Genomic DNA, 21879 nt, shown 5'->3' with positions numbered 1-21879 from the left:
GCCATTACACAGTACACAGCAGGGACACATATATAAGATTATCTCAGCACAGGAACATTTTTTTAATCACATCCAATTGTGGAAATGATTATTAGTTTAAGATCTATTGATTAAAATCAACTTTAAAATTAACTGTTGTCCATGGGAAAACCCCTTTGATACAAAGTGTCTCCATTAATTAGTGGATAAAAAGGATATCTCTCTCCCCCCTCTATTTTACTCTCCCTCTCTCATCTACTGTATATAGAGGTGTTATCAGTCATTGTATAGGAGGAGGTGAGCTGTGACATCACCTATTGTGATTTGGTGGATCCTGTGTTATCTACTGTATATAGAGATATTATCACTCATTATACAGGAGGAGGAGGTGAGCTGTGACATCACCTATTGTGAATGGGGGATCCTGTGGTATCTACTGTATATAGAACTATTATCATTCATTATACAGGAGGAGGAGGTGAGCTGTGACATCACCTATTGTGATTTGGTGGATCCTGTGTTATCTACTGTATATAGAGATATTATCACTCATTATACAGGAGGAGGAGGTGAGCTGTGACATCACCTATTGTGAATGGGGGATCCTGTGGTATCTACTGTATATAGAACTATTATCATTCATTATACAGGAGGAGGAGGAGGTGAGCTGTGACATCACCTATTGTGAATGGTGGATCCTCTGTTATCTACTGTATATAAACTGATTTAGGCAATGGGTCATTTTCTGATGACACATTCCCTTTAAAGGAACATAAACTGATGGGATTAGGTCAGAGAAGAAATATTCCTATAAGATACTGACGTGTTTCTAAATATAGTCTCTTATTTATGATGTGATTCTTAGAAAAGGATCAGATTGTGTCTGAAATCCGCAGCCTCGGCCCCAAGTTCTTGTTTATAACCTTTATACACCGTAATGTGTCTTTTTTTATGCTGCACTATTTCAACATGTGGAAAATATCTGAACTTTATAAACACTTGCTGATGATATTGGTTCCCTCCCATTGCCTGTTATTTTTGGAAATATTGTAGGGGGGGAGGGGAACCCTCTTTTCGGCCATTGATTTTGATGCAGAACAGAAGATGGAGAGATACATTTCAATACCTTATGTGATGTCATCAAGGGGCACAAGGAATGGGGTCACCCAAAACTTCACCATTAACTACTGGAGTTGAGCGGATTGCTAATAATTCGGGTCCGGCGGATCATTGGCGGGAGAGCGAGAGAGTGAGAGCGAGAGAGCAAGAGAGCGAGAGAGAGAGAAAAAAAAAATGCCGAATCCGGATCGTGCACCCGGAAAACCGCGTCTGGGTCAGATCCGGATCTACTGCTTAAACCGCGCGGATCCGGATTTTTCCAGTCCGACTCCGCTCAACACTATTAACTACCTATTTTTTAGGACTCGTGCACATCACCTTATTTCTGGTCCGAGTGCGACCCAACAAAACACCGGATCGCATGCGGACCAATGTTATTCTATGGGGCCTGCACAAATCTGATATTTTTCGCTGTCAGAAGGAAACATCCCAGCATTTCCGCCTTGGTTCGCACTCCACCATGCCAGTCAATAGGTCCGTAAATAAAAAATCGGACCGCACTCGGATGGCATCACGGACTGACAGATTGGAGAAAATGGAGAAGTTATATTCTCTGTCCTCTCCACATCCAAGAAAATCAGATCAAACTGTGATTAGCATAATTGATCCGATTTTCTCGGATGAAAAAAAGCACCTAGCCTAAGGGTAAGTCATCACTTTCACACAATGAGGGCCATTACCCACCAATTCCAATGAGATCAAAGCTGCAGTACCCAAGAATGACCACTACAGAGTGTATGGCGCTGTAGTTTTCCAAGTGCACATTTTATACTGTACTACCAAAGGCCAAGAGACCCTTTAACGGTGAATGGGGGGTGCTAAATGTTCACCGACATCAACCTGATATTGACTGATGATCAATCTTGGGGATAAGTTATCAATATTGTAGTTTTGGACAACCCCTTTAACTGCATATTTAGATTGCAAGGCTCTAAGTCAATGGTGGTTCACAGCTTCTTGGACAACTACAATACTTTTTAAAGGCATATTTCAACAATAGACAAGTAAAGCATGCCTTAAAACTCTACAGGTGTACCAGAGGTCCCATTGTCCCTTGGGGTCTTGCAATTTCTAGTTGTAAAACGGATTTGAGGTGAAGGTGAAGGGGTGGTGCACTACACTGTGCAGTAAAGAGTTTCCTATGGCTGAAATGGGATCACCTACGTCTATGCATCTTTCACAAGAGGGCTGACTAACGTACATCTGAGTGGTCTGTGCGCTGCTGTATCTGAAACTCCCACCGTTTGCTCCATGCTGTAATGTGCATGGTACAGGAATCTGCTACATTGTGGTCAGTTGACACAAGTTCAGGTTTTAATACCAAAGTGTAGGGCTGTCCCGATTAGGGGGCACATTGTCACGGTGGGATGGCTTTTACACTTAGTCTTTTATGTTATTTACATGTGGTATTACTATTTATTTACTATAGGGAATATGCTCATTTTGTTTCTATCTCACATTTTTTGGATCCTAAGAGGAAGTTGAGGTTTTAATACCAAAGTGTAAGGCCGTCCCGATTAGGGGGCAACTTATCGCGGTGGGATGGCTTTTACACTTTTTATTAATTAATAACAGTGTTACTATGTCTCTTATGTTATCTACATGTGCTATTACTATTTAGATACCACAGGGAATATGCTCATTTTGTTTCTATCTTACATTTTTTGGATCCGAAGCGGAAGTTGAGGTTTTAATACCAAAGTGTAGGGCCGTCCCGATAGGGAGACACCTTGTCGCGATGAGATGACTTTTATAGTTTTTATTAATCAAAAAGAGTGTTACAAAGTCTCTTTTGTTTCTATCTTACATTTTTTGGATCCTAAGTGGAAGTTGAGGTTTTAATACCAAAGTGTAGGGCCGTCCTGGTTAGGGGGCACATTTGTCGTGGTAGGATGGCTTTTACACCTTTTATTAATCATATACAATTTTACTAAGTCCATTATGTTCTTTACATGTACTATTATTATTTACCATAACATAGAGAATATGCTCATTTTGTTTCTATCTTACATTTTTTGGATCCTTAGCAGAAGTTGAGGTTTTAATACCAAACTGTAGGGCCATCCCAATTGGGGGGCACCTTGTCGCGGTGGGATGGCTTTTACACTTTTTATTAATCAAATACAATTTTACTAAGTCTCTTATGTTATTTACATGTGCTATTACTATTTACATACTACATTGAATATGCTGATTTTTGTTCTTACATTTTTTGGATCCTAAGCCGAAGTTGAGGTTTAATACCAAAGTGTAGGGCCGTCCCAATTGGGAGGCACCTTGTCGCGATGGGATGGCTTTCATACTTTTTATTAATCAAAACAGTGTTACTAAGTCCATTATGTTATTTACATGTACTATTACTATTTACATACTGCAGGGCGTATGCTCATTTTGTTTTTATCTTACATTTTTTGGATCCTAAGCAGAAGTTCAGTTTTTAATACCAAAGTGTAGGGCCGTCCCGATTAGGGGGTACCTTGTCGCGGTGGGATGGCTTTTACACTTTTTATTAATCAAATACACTGTTACTAAGTCCATTATGTTATTTACATGTACTATTACTATTTACATACTACAGGGAATATGCTCATTTTGTTTTTATCTTGCATTTTTTGGAACCTAAGCGGAAGTTCAGGTTTTAATACCAAAGTGTAGGGCCATCCCGGTTAGGGGCACCTTGTCATGGTAGGATTGTTTTTATACCTTTTATTAATCAAATACAATGTTACTAAGTCCATTATGTTATTTACATGTACTATCACTATTTACATAGTACAGGGAATATGCTCATTTTGTTTTTATCTTACATTTTTTGGAACCTAAGTGGAAGTTCAGGTTTTAATACCAAAGTGTAGGGCCGTCCTGATTGGGAGGCACCTTGTCACGATGGGATGACTTTTATACTTTTTATTAATCAAAAACAGTGTTACTAAGTCCATTATGTTATTTGCATGTACTATTATTATTTACATACTACAGGGAATATGTGCTCATTTTGTTTCTATCTTACATTTTTTGGATCCTATTTTGGGAATCTGCCCACGTCTGAAGGTATCCTACAGTAAGGAATTCACTATATCAAAGAATTATACAATATGGCATTTTCTAATGACTGGAAAATATGATCTAATAAAAAAAAATAAATAAAAATAAATCGAGAAGTTAAGTTTAGTAAAATTTGTTTAGTCATTTTGTGATCTGCTGTCACTTTAATTACACAATAAAAGAGCAGAAATACAGGAACTCTCGAGGATTACGGAATCACAAACTAAAGGTCAATGAGTGTGGCATCAAGACGTCTCCGCGAGCGCTACAAATAGATTCCAGAAATTATGGGCTCGGCTCAGTGTGAAGTCATCTGGGAGCTGTCGTGTTACTCCAGTGTGGCTAATGACTGTGGGCAGAGGGGTCATTTTGGGGGTCTGAACGGTAGCCCACTATTAAGGTTTGGATTTTTTATATCCAAAAATGAAGCAACATTTCAAAGGAGTTGTCAAAATATACAAAAACATGTCTGCTTTCTTCCAGAAACAGCGCCACCCCCATGTATAGGTTGTGTCTGGAACTGCAGGTAGAATGCATCATCTATAGTTTAATTCATTGTGTTACATGTTGTCATTGTTTTCATATCACAATCATAAAAAAAATGTTGCAATTTTCACAGTGGTCATTCATAAGAAGAGTTTTCAGCAGGCTGCTTATCATCACAGGCAGGATTACAATGACTGATAACAATAGGATCCACCAATTACAACAGGTGATGTCAACAGCTTCCCCTACCTACAAAATGACCTCTGCACACGCACATTAGATGCATCATTACAGAAGACAGGAGCAGAGTCTGACTATTGTGGCTACTGTACGTGTGCATTTCCTAAAATAACAAGAAGTTAGAGTCTAAAGTAGTAAAAAACAGTAAAAAAAAAGCAGAAAAAATATGCAAAAAAATCAGAGCAGATTGCTCTGATGTGGAATCCTGCAGACAATGCAGCAGAAAAAAATGCAGTGTTTTTGCACTTGGCAGTATGGCCTTGAAATGACACTTTCCATGTGCAGAAATCTAAGGTCACCCAAGTCTTAAAAAGGAATTTTACCCAAAATAAGAAATAAAAGCAATCACAAAGTTTCCTAAAAGTTCATCTACAGGAACAGATGGATTTTTACGAAACAAATGAGGTCAGGAACTAAAAAGAGCAGAATTTAAGGAAGTGCAAGTTACAGAGAAAGAGCAACTATTACAGGAGCTGAGAGAATGGATGGAAAAAGCCGAAAATTAAAAAAGACGAGGTGTCAAAAGGTCATAGGCTCCTGGAAAATGTTACCAAACAAAATACTAAACATTCGAGATTTCTGTTGAAAAACTATGTAGCCAGGAACCTGCTAAATGACAAAGCATCCAAGACCTGATGTGAAACACTAAGCAGCCAGGATCCATGCTGAAACACTAAGCAGCCAGGACCCATGCTGAAACACTAAGCAGCCAGGACCCATGCTGAAACACTAAGCAGCCAGGACCCATGCTGAAACACTAAGCAGCCAGGACCCATGCTGAAGCACTAAGCAGCCAGGACCCATGCTGAAGCACTAAGCAGCCAGGACCCATGCTGAAACACTAAGCAGCCAGGACCCATGCTGAAACACTAAGCAGCCAGGACCGATGCTGAAGCACTAAGCAGCCAGGACCCATGCTGAAACACTAAGCAGCCAGGACCCATGCTGAAGCACTAAGCAGCCAGGACCCATGCTGAAACACTAAGCAGCCAGGACCCATGCTGAAACACTAAGCAGCCAGGACCCATGCTGAAATACTAAGCAGCCAGGACCCATGCTGAAACACTAAGCAGCCAGGACCCATGCTGAAACACTAAGCAGCCAGGACCCATGCTGAAATACTAAGCAGCCAGGACCCATGCTGAAGCACTAAGCAGCCAGGACCCATGCTGAAACACTAAGCAGCCAGGACCCATGCTGAAGCACTAAGCAGCCAGGACCCATGCTGAAACACTAAGCAGCCAGGACCCATGCTGAAACACTAAGCAGCCAGGACCCATGCTGAAACACTAAGCAGCCAGAACCAGGGGCGTAACTACCGCGGTCGCAGAGGTCGCCATTGCGACCGGGCCCGGCAGGTTAGGGGCCCTGCGGTCGCCCTGCAGATCAGCAGACATTTTCTTTCTTTGAGAGAGGAGCTGCGCTGATCTGTCACAGACCACGCGGCCGCTATATGACCCGCTGCTGCCTCTGACACTGGGCCCCTCTGCCCGGTGTCAGCGGCATCGGCACCGGGGCCCCCTCCCCAGTCATTGCGCACAGCAATGATAAAGCATAGAGTGGCCTGTGCCGCTCCATGCTTCAGCAGCCTCCCCCTGTGCCTGTGCGGTGACGTCACTCCTGTGCGACTGCTGTGCTGAGAGCACAGAGCCCAGGGCGGGAGGACGCTGACCGGAGAAGGGGGGAACAAGGAGAGGTGAGTTCTTGTTGTTTTTTGTATATGTGTATATATATATATATATATATATATATATACAGTATATCTACACACACACACACACACATATATATATAAAATTAGTGAGTACACGGTGGCCGGAGGCCTTGGGGGCTGCATTATACATGGAAGCCTGGGGAGGTTGGCTGCATTATTATACATGGAAGCCTGAAGAGGCTGGTTGGTTTATTATACATGGAGGCGTGGGGAGGCTGACTGCATCATTATACATGGAGGCCTGGGGAGGCTGGCTGCATCATTATACATAGAGGCCTGGGGAGGCTGGCTGTATCATTATACATAGAGGCCTGGGGAGGCTGGCTGCATCATTATACATAGAGGCCTGGGGAGGCTTGCTGCATCATTATACATGGAGGCCTGGGGAGGCTGGCTGCATCATTATACATAGAGGCCTGGGGAGGCTGGCTGCATCATTATACATAGAGGCCTGGGGAGGCTGGCTGCATCATTATACATGGAGGCCTGGGGAGGCTGGCTGCATCATTATACATAGAGGCCTGGGGAGGCTGGCTGCATCATTATACATAGAGGCCTGGGGAGGCTGGCTGCATCATTATACATAGAGGCCTGGGGAGGCTTGCTGCATCATTATACATGGAGGCCTGGGGAGGCTGGCTGCATCATTATACATAGAGGCCTGGGGAGGCTGGCTGCATCATTATACATAGAGGCCTGGGGAGGCTGGCTGCATCATTATACATAGAGGCCTGGGGAGGCTTGCTGCATCATTATACATGGAGGCCTGGGGAGGCTGGCTGCATCATTATACATGGAGGCCTGGGGAGGCTGGCTGCATCATTATACATGGAGGCCTGGGGAGGCTGGCTGCATCATTATACATGGAGGCCTGGGGAGGCTGGCTGCATCATTATACATGGAGGCCTGGGGAGGCTGGCTGCATCATTATACATGGAGGCCTGGGGAGGCTGGCTGCATTATTATACATGGAGGCCTGGGAGGCTGGCTGCATTATTATACATGGAGGCCTGGGGAGGCTGGCTGCATTATTATACATGGAGGCCTGGGGAGGCTGGCTGCATTATTATACATGGAGGCCTGGGGAGGCTGGCTGCATTATTATACATGGATTCCTGGGGGTGCTGCATTATATATGAAGGTCTATGGGGCTGCATAATAAACATGAAGGACACCTTATACATGGAATGTAGGGGTGTATTATACATAGAAGAGTATGGGGCTGTATAATATATGAAGTTTTATGGGGTTACGTTATAATCCATATAGGACTATGGGGGCTACAGTATGATACATGGAGGACTATGGAGCCTACATTATACATGGACTATGGGGGTGCATTATAAAGCATGGAGGACTATGGGGGGAATTATAATACATGGAGGACTATGGAAGTGCATTCTAATATATGAAGGGTTATGTGGGACCCTTTATACTATATGGAAGGCTATGTGGGGTTGAAAAACTATGTAGCCAGGAACCATGCTAAATGACAAAGCATTCAAGGCCTGATGCTGAAACACTAAGCAGCCAGGACCCATGCTGAAACACTAAGCATCCAGGACCCATGCTGAAACACTAAGCATCCAGGACCCATGCTGAAACACTAAGCAGCCAGGACCCATGCTGAAACACTAAGCATCCAGGACCCATGCTGAAACACTAAGCAGCCAGGACCCATGCTGAAACACTAAGCAGCCAGGACCCATGCTGAAACACTAAGCAGCCAGGACCCATGCTGAAACACTAAGCATCCAGGACCCATGCTGAAACACTAAGCAGCCAGGACCCATGCTGAAACACTATATAGACAAGTGCCATACTGTAAACACTAAGCAGCCAGGACCCATACTGAATTTATGACTATGATTTATCAATTTTATGATTATTCATTTTATAAAAACCGATGGTGTTTTAATATAACTATGGGGTGAATTATAATACATGGAGGACTATGGAAGTGCATTCTAATATATGGAAGGCTATGTGGGGTTGAAAAACTATGTAGCCAGGAACCATGCTAAATGACAAAGCATTCAAGACCTGATGCTGAAACACTAAGCAGCCAGGACCCATGCTGAAATACTAAGCAGCCAGAACCTATGCTGAAACACTAAGCAGCCAGGACCCATGCTGAAATACTAAGCAGCCAGGACCCATGCTGAAACACTAAGCAGCCAGGACCCATGCTGAAAAACTATGTAGACAAGTGCCATACTGTAAACACTAAGCAGCCAGGACCGATGCTGAAACACTAAGCAGCCAGGACCCATGCTGAAACACTAAGCAGCCAGGACCCATGCTGAAACACTAAGCAGCCAGGACCCATGCTGAAACACTAAGCAGCCAGGACCCATGCTGAAACACTAAGCAGCCAGGACCCATGCTGAAAAACTATATAGACAAGTGCCATACTGTAAACACTAAGCAGCCAGGACCCATACTGAATTTATGACTATGATTTATCAATTTTATGATTATTCATTTTATAAAAACCGATGGTGTTTTAATATCAGCCAGACGGCGAGCATGGTCATCGCTCACAACAATACGCTCATTACTGAATTCTACTTTCTATTGTTAGGACTGAGGGTCAGGATAACCTATGGCTCCTGCATAAAGGAAAACTCACCGAAAAAGACAAAGAAGTACAGCAGTGTGCAGTAGGTGCAACCGAGGAACGTGAACAAAATATACTTATTCCAGGTCTAGAGGGGGAGAAAAATATGATTTCAGGATCTTGGGACATGTATTCATCACATAGATTCAAAGTATAACTGAAGGAAAAATGATAATATTATAATATATATATATATATATATAATTATAATAACGCTTTCTGCTCATTTATTCCTCCTGGAAATGCATAAATGAATTGACAATCCATTCATACACTTCCAGGAAGAAGAATAGAGGAACAGGACAACACAGAATGGTAATAACTAGCTGTCAGGCCTTCATACATTTCTCAGAAGAAGAATAGCCAAACGACAGAACACCACGTTCCAGGAAAAATAAAGCTTTAGATGCTTTTTATTGAGAATGTGCGTATTATATGGACAATAGAATTAGGAGACGACCCCCATTGACCTCAGTATATAACATACAGACCCTCGCTCCCCCCCCCCCCCCCGGTGCATAATATCCAGGCCCTCCACAATACTATCTGCCTTTACTACCATGTGACAGAGCGGCCGGTGGTGCAGATCTCACTGATACCAGCGCATCCTGTAATAGGAGCCCCCTAACAAGTCCAACCATGACATTTCTTCCTCCTGAATCTTCCCCCATCAGTGAGTGATATTATTTGAGAAGTGGAAGGAGACTGCAGCAATTCAGCCACAAAGTGGAGACATTGCAGACCGGGGGGCAGAAAAGTCCCCACCGCTCTGCTGACCCCATAACTGCAGAGTCCAGACCTCCTCTGCTAACATCAGCCCAAACACTGCGCCCGCCGGGAGATTCATGGCCGAGGAGCTGCAGCAGCCGTATATCACCAAGCACAATGCCGAGCCGTACATCACCAAGCACAATGCCGAGCCATACATCACCAAGCACAATGCCGAGCCGTACATCACCAAGCACAATGCCGAGCCGTACATCACCAAGCACAATGCCGAGCCATACATCACCAAGCACAATGCCGAGCCGTACATCACCAAGCACAATGCCGAGCCGTACATCACCAAGCACAATGCCGAGCCGTACATCACCAAGCACAATGCCGAGCCGTACATCACCAAGCACAATGCCGAGCCGTACATCACCAAGCACAATGCCGAGCCATACATCACCAAGCACAATGCCGAGCCGTACATCACCAAGCACAATGCCGAGCCATACATCACCAAGCACTATGCCGAGCCATACATCACCAAGCACAATGCCGAGCCGTACATCACCAAGCACAATGCCGAGCCGTACATCACCAAGCACAATGCCGAGCCGTACATCACCAAGCACAATGCCGAGCCGTACATCACCAAGCACAATGCCGAGCCATACATCACCAAGCACAATGCCGAGCCGTACATCACCAAGCACAATGCCGAGCCGTACATCACCAAGCACAATGCCGAGCCGTACATCACCAAGCACAATGCCGAGCCATACATCACCAAGCACAATGCCGAGCCGTACATCACCAAGCACAATGCCGAGCCATACATCACCAAGCACTATGCCGAGCCATACATCACCAAGCACAATGCCGAGCCGTACATCACCAAGCACAATGCTGAGCCGTACATCACCAAGCACAATGCTGAGCCGTACATCACCAAGCACTATGCCGAGCCATACATCACCAAGCACAATGCCGAGCCGTACATCACCAAGCACAATGCTGAGCCATACATCACCAAGCACAATGCCGAGCCATACATCACCAAGCACAATGCCGAGCCATACATCACCAAGCACAATGCCGAGCCGTACATAAAGCACAATGCCGAGCCGTACATCACCAAGCACAATGCCGAACCGTACATCACCAAGCACAATGCTGAGCCGTACATCACCAAGCACAATGCCGAGTCATACATCACCAAGCACAATGCTGAGCCGCACATCACCAAGCACAATGCCGAGCCGTACATCACCAAGCACAATGCCGAGCCGTACATCACCAAGCACAATGCCGAGCTGTACATCACCAAGCACAATGCCGAGCCGTACATCACCAAACACAATGCCGAGCCGTACATCACCAAGCACAATGCCGAGCCGTACATCACCAAGCACAATGCCGAGCCATACATCACCAAGCACAATGCCGAACCGTACATCACCAAGCACAATGCCGAGCCGTACATCACCAAGCACAATGCCGAGCCGTACATAAAGCACAATGCCGAGCCGTACATCACCAAGCACAATGCCGAACCGTACATCACCAAGCACAATGCCGAGCCGTACATCACCAAGCACAATGCTGAGCCGTACATCACCAAGCACAATGCCAAGTCATACATCACCAAGCACAATGCTGAGCCGCACATCACCAAGCACAATGCCGAGCCGTACATCACCAAGCACAATGCCGAGCCGTACATCACCAAGCACAATGCCGAGCCGTACATCACCAAGCACAATGCCGAGCCGTACATCACCAAACACAATGTCGAGCCGTACATCACCAAGCACAATGCCGAGCCGTACATCACCAAGCACAATGCCGAGCCATACATCACCAAGCACAATGCCGAACCGTACATCACCAAGCACAATGCTGAGCCGTACATCACCAAGCACAATGCCGAGCCGTACATCACCAAGCACAATGCCGAGTCATACATCACCAAGCACAATGCTGAGCCGCACATCACCAAGCACAATGCCGAGCCGTACATCACCAAGCACAATGCCGAGCCGTACATCACCAAGCACAATGCCGAGCCGTACATCACCAAGCACAATGCCGAGCCGTACATCACCAAGCACAATGCCGAGCCGTACATCACCAAGCACAATGCCGAGCCGTACATCACCAAATAATGCCGAGCCGTACATCACCAAGCGCAATGCCGAGCCATACATCACCAAGCACAATGCAGAGCCGTACATCACCAAGCACAATGCTGAGCCATACATCACCAAGCACAATGCAGAGCCGTACATCACCAAGCACAATGCTGAGCCGTACATCACCAAGCACAATGCCGAGCCGTACATCACCAAACACAATGCCGAGCCGTACATCACCAAGCGCAATGCCGAGCCATACATCACCAAGCACAATGCAGAGCCGTACATCACCAAGCACAATGCCGAGCCATACATCACCAAGCACAATGCAGAGCCGTACATCACCAAGCACAATGCCGAGCCATACATCACCAAGCACAATGCAGAGCCGTACATCACCAAGCACAATGCCGAGCCATACATCACCAAGCACAATTCAGAGCCGTACATCACCAAGCACAATGCCGAGCCGTACATCACCAAGCACAATGCCGAGTCGTACATCACCAAGCACAATGCCGAGCCATACATCACCAAGCACAATGCCGAGCCGTACATCACCAAGCACAATGCCGAGCCATACATCACCAAGCACAATGCCGAGCCGTACATCACCAAGCACAATGCCGAGCCGTACATCACCAAACACAATGCTGAGCCGTACATCACCAAGCGCAATGCCGAGCCATTCATCACCAAGCACAATGCAGAGCCGTACATCACCAAGCACAACGCTGAGCCCTACATCACCAAGCACAATGCCGAGCCATTCATCACCAAGCACAATGCCGAGCCGTACATCACCAAGCACAATGCCGAGCCGTACATCACCAAGCACAATGCCGAGCCATACATCACCAAGCACAATGCCGAGCCATACATCACCAAGCACAATGTCGAACCATACATCACTGCCACAGACTCTGCCCCCTGATGACGCTTCATTTTAATACGCCAGCATGCACTGGGATACTCAAACGAAGTGTCATGACACAGGGAGTAGAAAAAAATAATAGAATAGCAATTTGGTAGTGTAGTTAGAGCAGGGAATTAGTAATGTAAGTGTATTAGAAAATAAGGTGAATTGTCATTTGGGCTTTTTCTCCAATGACCACATGTGGTCCTGATTGGAGTATTGGACCTGACAATTATCTTCAGGCCATCAGAGTCTGGTATCTCTGACCAGGATTCGAACCTAAGACCTCTCACACCCCAAGTGAGAAACCTACCACTAGACCAATGAGGTGATTTGGTCTAGTGGTAGGTTTCTCACTTGGGGTGTGAGAGATCCTAGGTTTGAATCTTGGTCAGAGATACCAGACTCTGATGGCCTGAAGATAATTGGCAAGTCCAATACTCCAATCAGAACCATATGTGGTCATTGGAGGACAAGCCCAAATGATATAGGGCGGCTCAGTGGTTAGCACTTTAGTATTGTGGTGGCTCAGTGGTTAGCACTGCAGTCTTGCAGCACTGGGGTCCTGGGTTCAATTCCCACCAAGGACAACATCTGCGAGGAGTTTGTATGTTCTCCCTGTGTTTGCGTGGGTTCCATCTGGGCTCTACGGTTTCCTCCCAAACTCCAAAAACTTACTGATAGGGAATTTAGATTGTGAGTCCCAATGGGGACAGCATGACCAATGTATGTAAAGGGCTGTGGAATTAATAGCGCTATATAAATGAATAACTTATTATTATTTTAGAAAATAGTTTAGATTATGGCATAAAATAGATAGGGATTTAGGATGACATTTATTTTTGCCTTTGGACCTCCCCTTTAATTTTTCAGCACAAGACATTGTGGACAATTGAAGCTTTCAGTTATTTGGGAACAGTTTTGTCTTCCTTTAATAGTTACTATTGGTATAAAGATTATCCAGATGGAATGATGGAAACTGGTGGCAGAATATTAGCTAATCTGGATAAAAAAATTGATCAAAGGGGGTCAGGTGTCAAAAATACCCCGTTTGCGGTTGATATCTGGTTACTAGTATCACCATTCTTAATTACACCTATCAGTAACATTCTAAATTCCGAGCATGATATCTCATTAATCAGTCCCATCCTCTTCTCTCTCATACTCCATAGATGAATCAGGGTGGCCTCTCGCCCTATTGTATTGCTGATGTGCCTGCTGTTTACTGCATGTCTGGGAAGGGCGATGCCATAAGGTCACAGCTGTCCAGGGCAACACAATTTGGGAGCCTCAGAACCGCAAACCTGTGTTCATTGGAACAGCGGTATATAGAATTCTCCTGATTGTCCTGACTCAGCACATCTGCGGCCACAGGACATCACTAGTCTCTCACACTGCTCTGGGGGGATTTTGGCCCACTCTTCTTCCAGTCTCTTCCACAGGACATCACTAGTCTCTCACACTGCTCTGGGGGGATTTTGGCCCACTCTTCCTCCAGTCTCTTCCACAGGACATCACTAGTCTCTCACACTGCTCTGGGGGGATTTTGGTCCACTCTTCTTCCAGTCTCTGCCACAGGACATCACTAGTCTCACACACTGCTCTGGGGGGATTTTGGTCCACTCTTCTTCCAGTCTCTGCCACAGGACATCACTAGTCTCTCACACTGCTCTGGGGGGATTTTGGCCCACTCTTCTTCCAGTCTCTTCCACAGGACATCACTAGTCTCTCACACTGCTCTGGGGGGATTTTGGCCCACTCTTCTTCCAGTCTCTTCCACAGGACATCACTAGTCTCTCACACTGCTCTGGGGGGATTTTGGTCCACTCTTCTTCCAGTCTCTTCCACAGGACATCACTAGTCTCTCACACTGCTCTGGTGGGATTTTGGCCCACTCTTCTGCCAGTCTCTTCCACAGGACATCACTAGCCTCTCACACTGCTCTGGGGGGATTTTGGTCCACTCTTCTTCCAGTCTCTTCCACAAGACATCACTAGTCTCTCACACTGCTCTGGGGGGATTTTGTCCCACTCTTCTTCCAGTCTCTTCCACAGGACATCACTAGTCTCTCACACTGCTCTGGGGGGATTTTGGCCCACTCTTCTTCCAGTATCTTCCACAGGACATCACTAGTCTCTCACACTGCTCTGGGGGGATTTTGTCCCACTCTTCTTCCAGTCTCTTCCACAGGACATCACTAGTCTCTCACACTGCTCTGGTGGGATTTTGGTCCACTCTTCTTCCAGTCTCTTCCACAGGACATCACTAGTCTCTCACACTGCTCTGGGGGGATTTTGGTCCACTCTTCTGCCAGTCTCTTCCACAGGACATCACCAGTCTCTCACACTGCTCTGGGGGGATTTTGGTCCACTCTTCTTCCAGTCTCTTCCACAGGACATCACTAGTCCCTCACACTGCTCTGGTGGGATTTTGGCCCACTCTTCTTCCAGTCTCTTCCACAGGACATCACTAGTCTCTCACACTGCTCTGGGGGGATTTTGGTCCACTCTTCTTCCAGTCTCTTCCACAAGACATCACTAGTCTCTCACACTGCTCTGGGGGATTTTGGCCCACTCTTCTTCCAGTCTCTTCCACAGGACATCACTAGCCTCTCACACTGCTCTGGGGGGATTTTGGTCCACTCTTCTTCCAGTCTCTTCCACAAGACATCACTAGTCTCTCACACTGCTCTGGGGGGATTTTGGCCCACTCTTCTTCCAGTCTCTTCCACAGGACATCACTAGCCTCTCACACTGCTCTGGGGGGATTTTGGTCCACTCTTCTTCCAGTCTCTTCCACAAGACATCACTAGTCTCTCACACTGCTCTGGTGGGATTTTGTCCCACTCTTCTTCCAGACTCTTCCACAGGACATCACTAGTCTCTCACACTGCTCTGGGGGGATTTTGTCCCACTCTTCTTCCAGACTCTTCCACAGGATATCACTAGTCTCTCACACTGCTCTGGGGGGATTTTGGCCCACTCTTCTTCCAGTATCTTCCACAGGACATTACTAGTCTCTCACACTGCTCTGGGGGGATTTTGTCCCACTCTTCTTCCAGTCTCTTCCACAGGACATCACTAGTCTCTCACACTGCTCTGGTGGGATTTTGGTCCACTCTTCTTCCAGTCTCTTCCACAGGACATCACTAGTCTCTCACACTGCTCTGGGGGGATTTTGTCCCACTCTTCTTCCAGTCTCTTCCACAGGACATCACTAGTCTCTCACACTGCTCTGGTGCGATTTTGGTCCACTCTTCTGCCAGTCTCTTCCACAGGACATCACCAGTCTCTCACACTGCTCTGGGGGGATTTTGGGCCACTCTTCTTCCAGTCTCTTCCACAGGACATCACTAGTCTCTCACACTGCTCTGGGGGGATTTTGCCCCACTCTTCTTCCAGTCTCTTCCACAAGACATCACTAGTCTCTCACACTGCTCTGGGGGGATTTTGTCCCACTCTTCTTCCAGTCTCTTCCACAGGACATCACTAGTCTCTCACACTGCTCTGGGGGGATTTTGGCCCACTCTTCTTCCAGTATCTTCCACAGGACATCACTAGTCTCTCACACTGCTCTGGGGGGATTTTGTCCCACTCTTCTTCCAGTCTCTTCCACAGGACATCACTAGTCTCTCACACTGCTCTGGTGGGATTTTGGTCCACTCTTCTTCCAGTCTCTTCCACAGGACATCACTAGTCTCTCACACTGCTCTGGTGGGATTTTGCCCCACTCTTCTTCCAGTCTCTTCCACAGGACATCACTAGTCTCTCACACTGCTCTGGTGGGATTTTGGTCCACTCTTCTGCCAGTCTCTTCCACAGGACATCACCAGTCTCTCACACTGCTCTGGGGGGATTTTGGTCCACTCTTCTTCCAGTCTCTTCCACAGGACATCACTAGTCCCTCACACTGCTCTGGTGGGATTTTGGTCCACTCTTCTTCCAGTTTCTTCCACAAGACATCACTAGTCTCTCACACTGCTCTGGGGGGATTTTGGCCCACTCTTCTTCCAGTCTCTTCCACAGGACATCACTAGTCTCTCACACTGCTCTGGGGGGATTTTGGTCCACTCTTCTTCCAGTCTCTTCCACAAGACATCACTAGTCTCTCACACTGCTCTGGGGGGATTTTGGCCCACTCTTCTTCCAGTCTCTTCCACAGGACATCACTAGCCTCTCACACTGCTCTGGGGGGATTTTGGTCCACTCTTCTTCCAGTCTCTTCCACAAGACATCACTAGTCTCTCACACTGCTCTGGGGGGATTTTGGCCCACTCTTCTTCCAGTCTCTTCCACAGGACATCACTAGCCTCTCACACTGCTCTGGGGGGATTTTGGTCCACTCTTCTTCCAGTCTCTTCCACAAGACATCACTAGTCTCTCACACTGCTCTGGGGGGATTTTGTCCCACTCTTCTTCCAGTCTCTTCCACAGGACATCACTAGTCTCTCACACTGCTCTGGGGGGATTTTGGCCCACTCTTCTTCCAGTATCTTCCACAGGACATCACTAGTCTCTCACACTGCTCTGGGGGGATTTTGTCCCACTCTTCTTCCAGTCTCTTCCACAGGACATCACTAGTCTCTCACACTGCTCTGGTGGGATTTTGGTCCACTCTTCTTCCAGTCTCTTCCACAGGACATCACTAGTCTCTCACTCTGCTCTGGGGGGATTTTGTCCCACTCTTCTTCCAGTCTCTTCCACAGGACATCACTAGTCTCTCACACTGCTCTGGTGAGATTTTGGTCCACTCTTCTGCCAGTCTCTTCCACAGGACATCACCAGTCTCTCACACTGCTCTGGGGGGATTTTGGGCCACTCTTCTTCCAGTCTCTTCCACAGGACATCAATAGTCTCTCACACTGCTCTGGTGGGATTTTGCCCCACTCTTCTTCCAGTCTCTTCCACAGGACATCACCAGTCTCTCACACTGCTCTGGGGGGATTTTGGTCCACTCTTCTTCCAGTCTCTTCCACAGGACATCACTAGTTTCTCACACTGCTCTGGTGGGATTTTGGCCCACTCTTCTGCCAGTCTCTTCCACAGGACATCACTAGTCCCTCACACAGCTCTGGGGGGATTTTGGCCACTCTTCTTCCAGTCTCTTCCACAGGACATCACTAGTCTCTCACACTGCTCTGGGGGGATTTTGTCCCACTCTTCTTCCAGTCTCTTCCACAGGACATCACTAGCCTCTCACACCGCTCTGGGGGGATTTTGGCCCACTCTTCTGCCAGTCTCTTCCACAGGACATCACTAGTCTCTCACACTGCTCTGGTGGGCTTTTGGTCCACTCTTCTTCCAGTTTCTTCCACAGGACATCACTAGTCTCTCACACTGCTCTGGGGGGATTTTGGCCCACTCTTCTTCCAGTCTCTTCCACAGGACATCACTAGTCTCTCACACTGCTCTGGGGGGATTTTGATCCACTCTTCTTCCAGTCTCTTCCACAGGACATCACTAGTCTCTCACACTGCTCTGGGGGGATTTTGATCCACTCTTCTTCCAGTCTCTTCCACAGGACATCACTAGTCTCTCACACTGCTCTTTGGGGATTTTGGCCCACTCTTCTTCCAGTCTCTTCCACAGGACATCACTAGTCCCTCACACTGCTCTGGGGGGATTTTGGCCCACTCTTCTTCCAGTCTCTTCCACAGGACATCACTAGTCCCTCACACTGCTCTGGTGGGATTTTGGTCCACTCTTCTTCCAGTCTCTTCCACAGGACATCACTAGTCTCTCACACTGCTCTGGGGGGATTTTGGTCCACTCTTCTTCCAGTTTCTCCCACAGGACATCACTAGTCCCTCACACTGCTCTGGTGTGGTTTTGGTCCACTTTTCTTCCAGTCTCTTCCACAGGACATCACTAGACTCTCACACTGCTCTGGGGGGATTTTGGTCCACTCTTTTTCCAGTCTCTTCCACAGGACATCACTAGTCTCTCACACTGCTCTGGGGGGATTTTGGTCCACTCTTCTTCCAGTTTCTCCCACAGGACATCACTAGTCCCTCACACTGCTCTGGTGTGGTTTTGGTCCACTTTTCTTCCAGTCTCTTCCACAGGACATCACTAGACTCTCACACTGCTCTGGTGGGATTTTGGTCCACTCTTCTTCCAGTCTCTTCCACAGGACATCACTAGTCTCTCACACTGCTCTGGGGGGATTTTGGTCCACTCTTCTTCCAGTCTCTTCCACAGGACATCACTAGTCCCTCACACTGCTCTGGTGGGATTTTGGTCCACTCTTCTTCCAGTCTCTTCCACAGGACATCACTAGTCTCTCACACTGCTCTGGGGGGATTTTGGTCCACTCTTCTTCCAGTTTCTCCCACAGGACATCACTAGTCCCTCACACTGCTCTGGTGTGGTTTTGGTCCACTTTTCTTCCAGTCTCTTCCACAGGACATCACTAGACTCTCACACTGCTCTGGGGGGATTTTGGTCCACTCTTTTTCCAGTCTCTTCCACAGGACATCACTAGTCTCTCACACTGCTCTGGGGGGATTTTGGTCCACTCTTCTTCCAGTTTCTCCCACAGGACATCACTAGTCCCTCACACTGCTCTGGTGTGGTTTTGGTCCACTTTTCTTCCAGTCTCTTCCACAGGACATCACTAGACTCTCACACTGCTCTGGTGGGATTTTGGTCCACTCTTCTTCCAGTCTCTTCCACAGGACATCACTAGTCTCTCACACTGCTCTGGGGGGATTTTGGTCCACTCTTCTTCCAGTTTCTCCCACAGGACATCACTAGTCCCTCACACTGCTCTGGTGTGGTTTTGGTCCACTTTTCTTCCAGTCTCTTCCACAGGACATCACTAGTCTCTCACACTGCTCTGGTGGGATTTTGTCCCACGCTTCTTCCAGTTTCTCCCACAGGACATCACTAGTCTCTCACACTGCTCTGGTGGGATTTTGGCCCACTCTTCTTCCAGTTTCTCCCACAGGACATCACTAGTCTCTCACACTGCTCTGGTGGGATTTTGTCCCACTCTTCTTCCAGTTTCTCCCACAGGACATCACTAGTCCCTCACACTGCTTTGGTGTGATTTTGGTCCACTTTTCTGCCAGTCTCTTCCACAGGACATCACTAGTCTCTCACACTGCTCTGGGGGGATTTTGGTCCACTCTTCTTCCAGTATTTTCCACAGGACATCACTAGTCTCTCACACTGCTCTGGTGGGATTTTGGTCCACTCCTCTTACAGTCTCTTCCACAGTTCTTCGACTGTTGTGGGTTTCTTGGCCATAACTTTGTCACCAAGGATTTTCCAGAGGTTTTCTATTGGGTTTAGATCAGGACTCTGGGCTGTGGCCATTTCATTTCTTCAATGTTTTCTGTTTCAAGTATCTGCTGTCCCCATTTTGCTCTGTGACAGGCAGCATTGTCCTGTATGAAAATTGCTGGCTGATTGAGTGATGAACACAAGTAAGGACCCACGTGTTGTGAAGAAGGTTCTGATCCACACTTGCATTCACTCTGCCATGTAGCTGTATGAGAGGTCCCACTCCTGCTGCAGAAAACATTCCCCAAACCATGACACTTCCTCCACCGCCTTTCACTGACTTTTTAACACACTTTGGATTCAGTCTTTCCCCAGTTTGTCGATGAACATAATGTTTCCCATAAGACCCAAATAAATTAAACTTCTCCTCTGTCCACACAACATACTCCGCACCAAAGGTGAGTCTAGCCTTTTGATTCTTTCTGTTAATAAGAGATTTCGTCACTACAGAGTGGCCTTTCAGTCCAACTGCTCTTACACGTCGTGACACTGTATGAGGAGACAGATCCTTATCCTGTTCAGTGCTGAACTGGCGGCAATTCCAGCTGCAGTGTGGAAACGATTACCCATGGAGATTCTCTGCATTATCCTGTCCTCTATTGCCTTCTTGGGGGACTTCAAAGAGTTTGTTATGTTGTAAAGATGCAATATTCTCAAAACTACAGTCGTGGATGACCAACTTCTCTTGCTATGGCTGATAGGGTCCCTCATTTGGCCTTAATCTGGACAACCTGCTGCTGGAGGGTTTCAGTCACTTTGGAACTGCAAAGTCAGTACAAGCTGTAAAGTTAGGCTGCCAGTTACATAGGATGTGTCAAATAATTAAGGAAATTAGCACCAGGTACTAGATTAACACCAATAACTTGAAGGGATCTGAAAGTGTTCCCTAATTTTGATCCGTGTTCTTTTTCGTTGATCTCATTTACATTTTTCTTATGTGCTTTACAATAAATTTAATTTATGAAATAAGCTTAAAATACTGCGAGTTTCCTCATGTTAGGAGATAATCCCATAGGACGACACGATGACCTTAATATTTAGGAAATTGCATGTTCTCTAATTTTGATCTCCAGTGTAGATGGTCAGATTTTCCATATCAAACATGGACAATGATCCATTTTTTGGCACAGCGCAGTTGCCCCTTAGCTGCACCCCCGGATTCTCTGAAGTGCTACAATGTAATATCCTGAAACCCTGTTCGTCTATGGGAATTTTTGATTAGTTTATCTTCTTTTATACTTTTTTCCCACCTTATAACACTCAATTCGGCTTTTCCCAGACCGAATATTTGCATGATTCTATTTACAAGCCTTTTCGGATCTCATGCTCAGACGCCTCGGGCAGCAACAAACATCTCAATAGATTGCCGTAAATGTTTACTCTTACAGCACAAATGTAACAATACATTACAACTGCGGGAACAAAAAACACACATTAAAGAATGTATGGATGAGAACTGCAAACACCGAGGCTCGGGGCCATCTGATACCTGCTCATATAATGAAAATTAACAGAAAGTAACAGGATAACTTCAGGGCGCAGACAAAAAAAACGACAACAAAGGAGCGATAATGAGAATACGCTGCACATTTAGCTCCCGAGATGACTCAGTGGTCAGTGATGTGCTT

At 46.6% G+C, this 21879-nt stretch overlaps 1 protein-coding gene across 5 annotated transcripts in view; it reads right to left on the bottom strand.

The window, feature by feature from the left end:
• MITF (melanocyte inducing transcription factor) overlaps positions 1-21879 on the bottom strand; it is a 277856-nt gene that overhangs the window by 179305 nt on the left and 76672 nt on the right. The window lies entirely within an intron of this gene.

The sequence above is a fragment of the Anomaloglossus baeobatrachus genome, chromosome 8 (assembly GCF_048569485.1).
Source record: "Anomaloglossus baeobatrachus isolate aAnoBae1 chromosome 8, aAnoBae1.hap1, whole genome shotgun sequence".
Lineage (NCBI taxonomy): Eukaryota > Metazoa > Chordata > Amphibia > Anura > Aromobatidae > Anomaloglossus > Anomaloglossus baeobatrachus.
The sequence above is the reverse complement of the archived record's forward strand: the minus strand, read 5'-3'. Positions and strand labels throughout refer to the sequence as shown.